The sequence below is a fragment of the Sinocyclocheilus grahami genome, unplaced genomic scaffold, assembly GCF_001515645.1.
Source record: "Sinocyclocheilus grahami isolate Dianchi unplaced genomic scaffold, SAMN03320097.WGS_v1.1 scaffold2614.1, whole genome shotgun sequence".
In the NCBI taxonomy this organism is placed as follows: Eukaryota; Metazoa; Chordata; class Actinopteri; order Cypriniformes; family Cyprinidae; genus Sinocyclocheilus; species Sinocyclocheilus grahami.
The window spans coordinates 13,322-18,740 of record NW_015507793.1 but is presented as its reverse complement, the minus strand read 5'-3'; the positions used below and the strand labels follow the sequence as shown (position 1 = coordinate 18,740).

The 5,419-nt window shown below is 35.1% G+C and overlaps 1 protein-coding gene across 1 annotated transcript in view; it reads right to left on the bottom strand.

Moving 5' to 3' along the window:
- The window catches only part of LOC107575399 (NACHT, LRR and PYD domains-containing protein 12-like), a 36,113-nt gene that overhangs the window by 26,573 nt on the left and 4,121 nt on the right, over positions 1-5,419 (bottom strand). The gene's annotated exons all lie outside the window — the stretch shown is intronic.

Sequence of the window (5,419 nt, the reverse complement as noted above, 5' to 3'; positions counted from 1 at the left end):
TCTTTGTTGTAGGAGCAGCTTCCTGTCTGTGTCAGTAGTTCTCGTAAGAGAGTCTGATTGGACTCCACTGAGAGACCCAGAAGAAAACGCAGGAAAAGATCCAGGTGTCCATTCTTACTCTGTAAAGCTTCAACCACAGCTCTCTGATGCAGCTCAGATAGTGAATTATATTTCATCTGAAAAATCTTAGACAACCGACTTTGTTTGGTTTGGTCAAACACATTTCTGTTCTTGATTGTAAAGGAGAGGTGCACATATAGAGCTGCTAGATGTTCCTGAAGGCTCAGATGAACAAAGCAGAAGACTTTCCCCTGATACAAGCCCAACTCAATTAATAGAGACCAAACACGTTATATGTAAGGTTACATGAATGAGTGGTTCTATCATAAGCATGCATAAAATAGTCTACAATACAACAGATAATATACAAGACCGCAATACTATACACAATGACCTGAAGGATCTGTGTGTTCATTCAAAGAAAGGTTTTCCTATGAATTAATTAGTAGAAAAGTCAATTTCTACTGTGCATTTGTGGATTTTCCTTATGGAAAAGGCAGTGATTTTCCGCACCTAAATTCCATTAGGTCGTAAATGTATCTGGTGTCAGGGTTGCCATGGTAACCAGGGTCCTGGGCCTTGTGTCGTTGCAGACATCCTGGCATCCAGTTTATTGGGTGAGGGGACTGTGACGATTTGTTAATCTAATGACTAATTGATTTGTTAAATCAAATGACAAATGGTGTGTCTGATTGGTCCAGACGCTACAAAACGTTATACCTGAGATCAGGCCGTGTATCTCCACTCTTAAACTTCATTGGTTCATGCATAGACCCGTCACTCTTCATAGACACACAGCTGGGCTCTGCTTCTGATCTCTTCTGATGAACTGAGCTAAAACAGAACAGATTTAACCCTTTATTATGAGAATCATCTTAATATAATAAAATACTCATCTTAATATACTTCAAAAGGTATTTTTATGAAAAAGACTTTTGGAGCCTTTATGGTCTTATTGTTTCAAATAAATATTAAACATAAAAAACATACACAAAATAAACTTGTTTTATAACACAAAAGATTATTTAATGTGTTACTCAAAGTACCTGTGTCCTGGAAACAAATCTTCATCTCCAGGTGTTTGTGGTTCACTCATGATGGATCTGAACAGTTTGATCTCCACCGCTGACAAACAAGTGAAGAGACAAACAATCACAAACACTACAGTAATTAAACAGCCTTATATTGTTGTAAATCGTTTTGTTAAACATTTAAACATATTCTGTATTGTAAATAATATATTCTGTCTGTTTAAAATAGCTAAACATCACCTCTGATCATTTACAGTCACTTTTATACCATTCTCTTCACAAGGACACTAAATGATCTTCAGCAAATGTGATGACATTACAGTCATTGTCTCATATTTTCTTGAACCGCTAAAGTGTCAGATGGGAATATGCATATGTAAATTGTATTCAAAGTAGGTAATGCATAGTAAACTAGGTGTGTAAGCTCCATATCTGGTTATTTCAGGGAGGAGACGGGGTGCGGATGAATGTAAACAGTCTTCTGCAGGATTTATTTGTGCTTATGCAAAATCTGCCTTCTCTGAGGCATTGCCTGTTAGCATAATTACGGTGATTTGTGGAATGGGCTTGAATGCTACACCTTTTTTCATGAGTTGGAACAGTAAACAATATGTTGTGCATAATAACAACTGATAATAACACATTACACATCAAGATCAGCATAAATTATAACACTGCTATATTAAAGTCCTTCAATAGAAGAGATTTAGTCCTCAGCTTGTCATAACCATAACAAGTCATAAGTGAGTCATAAACACATTTATATATATATATATATATATATATATATATATATATTAGGGCTGTCAGTCGATTAAAAGTTTTAATCTAATTAATTACATGATGTGTCGATTAATTAATCTAATTAATCGCAAATTACATTTGGCTGTGAAAATACCCCCAAAAGATTATTTAATGCTATTTTTTTTGTTAAATGAGAAAGTATTACAAATAGTAGCTTTAGAAATAAATATTTTATTTGATTCAACATAAAATTTACTACACATAAATGTTCAGGCTACAATGGCCTTCCATAAACTATAGAACATAAAAGAAGATCATTTGAAAAACATGTTTTTTTTTTTTCGTTCATGCAATGGAAGTAATTTGTAACCAAAACAGCTTTGTTACTAACAGTCTTCAAAATAGCTTCTTTTATGATCCACAAATGCAAGTAAGTCATTCCGGTTTGCGTCTAAATAATGACATAATCATTTTTTTATAAAAAAATTTTTGGGTGAACTATCCCTTTACAGTTTTAAATTTTTATTATTATTATTTTTTTTTAAATAATATTTTAAATAAGAAACTAAAACTGCCAGCAGGTGGCGGTAAATGTCTTTGAGTCTTTCATTCTAACAGCTTAGGCTACTTTATGAATAGGCCTTTGAATCATTGATTCACACAATTCGTTCAAAACACGGATTCATTCAGAAACTAAACATCTTCCCACATAGTGAGGTAGATATGTGGGGGCGTGTTAGAACGAGCCGTTTTAGGTAGGCGTAGTTGACTCTTAACTTTTATAAAGAATATCTCTTTGGATTTGAGACTTTAGTCTTTGCAACTTTACAGATCTTCTTCTGCAACTAACAAATCTGCTATTATTTTAATCTCCAATCTGTTATTTATCAGTTTAGATTATTTTTTAATGCTTTGCTAACTATCAGAAGACAGTAACCAGTTTTAAATTCCAGTTGCGCAGATGGGGCATGTTGAAACGCATGGCCGTCCCAAGCATGGTTGCAATGTGTTCATTGTCAAACTACAAAATCAGATTATTTTTAATTCTTAAAAAACGCCATTATTTTATTTGAAATAAATAATTATTTTATTTTATTGACAAAATATTTTAGTTTGTCTTGTATATTTTTTTAGTTAGATCAGATAACATTTTAAGCTGTCATATGGTCATGTTACAACGTGCCCCTCCGATGTTACAATGTACCCCACCTACAGGGTATGTTGTCACATTTCACTTCCAATTTTTGAGGGTAAATAAAGAAAAACGTATACACTGTAATTATGAAACAAAGCAACATATTTGTACTAGACAAGTGTGAAATTACTGTGGATAAAAAAATTATACTCTGAACCTGAGAAAGTCAAAGTGTTACTTTGTGCCCCACTCTCCCCTACATATAAACCTAAAACAGGGCTTGATGGTTGTTAGCTTTGCTTTTTTGCAAATTAATTGAAATGCAAATGAACAGTTTTATAGTGTCATCAACTACGGAAAATCCAGTGTCAAGCTGTGTGTTTCTGTGTTTGAGATTGTTTCTAGGTGTCTGTGTCCAGTTTGTATAGCTGGAGTCTGACCCGAAAGGAGACATTTTCTTTCCTGTGTGTCTGTGTGAAGTGTAAGATAATTATGAGCTGCAGCTGAACACTAGTGTACTTTACTCACATGTAGCTCTACTGCAGTTTAAGAGCATTTAACTGGTTTTCATTGTGAAGTACAGCAGCTCAACACAGTGAAACATGGAAAGAATTAATAGAAATGACCCATGAATATGTTCTTACTGCTTCTGATATTTATATTTACTTTATTTGTGGGGGAAGAACACTACTGTAATAGTCAATAACTGGTGACCTTGAAACCACTGCAGAAAGATGTTCATCTTCAGAACTAGTTTAACCACAACCATTTCAGGAAAACAAATGAAACCGGTTTGACTCTGTGCTGAAACTGTTTACAGCTGGAGGGGTTTCCAGAAAGCAGCTTTATGTCTCTGAATCATGTTTCAGGGTTACTTTACTTCAGATAAATGTCTCTAAACTTCAGATGATTTCAGCACAAGCATGAAAGTACAGGTTATGTGTGAATTCATTATAAATCATTATTATGGTATAAAGCTATTCAGCTCTACTTTTCCAAGATCTAAATTCAAAAGTGATCAAACATTTATGAACACCTTTCAATATGGGAGTTTTTCTATATTTGGGAGTTACTTGTATTTCTGTAACTCTGCTGTTTAACACTTACTGTAGAGTGAACTAAAGTAAAAGAGTGTTAATGAAGTAGAAATGCTGCTGATTTCATTGAATGAGTCTGTTATTGAGTTTACCATAATATTACATCAAAACTGGCTGCTGATGCTGAGTGATAGTTTCTCTCTCAAAGAGTTAAGAGCGTATGACAAATACTGTTTGAGAATCACATACACACTGATGGTAAAATGAGAAACTGATTTCACACCATGCGACAACAGTATCAGAATCTGCAGCTTTCTGTGAATCACTGACAAAGACACACTTGATCATCTGTTTGAATACGACATGAAGAGCTTTAAATAAAACCATCAAAACACCTTCAGCACAGCATTAAAGAAGCACAAAGTGACCAATGACACATCATAAGACGACTCTCGTACATGAAAACAACTAGAGAAAGAAACACTCACCTCAGGGTTTGTACACCTGTCTTTGTCTTCCTCTGAAGTGTTGTGTTGAACAGCAGCTCTGAAATTTCTTTCACTTCTACCAGAAAGAGTTGTGAGAATGAGAAGAATAACAGTCAGTCATCTAAACTCTCATCTGCTGTTATTCAGTCAGTTCAAATGAAAGGTTCATTGTCAGGAAACGCTGCTGAACTTAGAAGTTGCTTTACAAGTTTGAACATGTGTTGAATGTTGAAAGTGTGTCAAGAATCAGTCCAAGATATGTATAGTGTTGTGTCATCTTTCATTGGACAGTGATGGGTTTCCACATTAAAAGGTGGAATACATATAATATATAATTATATATATAAAATATATCTATATAATTTATAATTTAAAAAAATAATAATTATTTATACTTTAATATGTGACAGTTAGGATTCGTCCAGGTATGTATAAAGAGTATTTTTTGCCATTGTTTAGTAGGTTGTTATTCATTCTATATAATTATGATTTGCCCCTGGGACGTTAGACGGCTGTCAGTGACATTATTCCCTACGTCCAAAGGCCTAGGCTACATACCCCAAAATACTTACCTGTTAGGGCCAGACTCCTGGGCCTGGGGTAGAGCTCAAGGCTTGGAATCAGGAATAGATTCCTTTAAGGGAATACGACCAAGAATACAACCAAGAGCCTAGAATCATACTAGTCTTGGCCTGTCACACAGGGGCTACCGCACACTCTGTATATGCTGAAGGAACTGTCTCAACAGACCCCTAGTAGCAACACCCTGTTAAAGTAGGTATCCAGAAGATACATAGGTGGAGTGGTGCCCAAGGCGGAACCGGGGTTTTAAACCACTCAGAAAGAGCACGAAGCTGCTGCGTGTAGCTCTTACCGTAAAGGATTCTAGAAAAGAATGCAGAGTACTAGCGTGCAAACTTACCA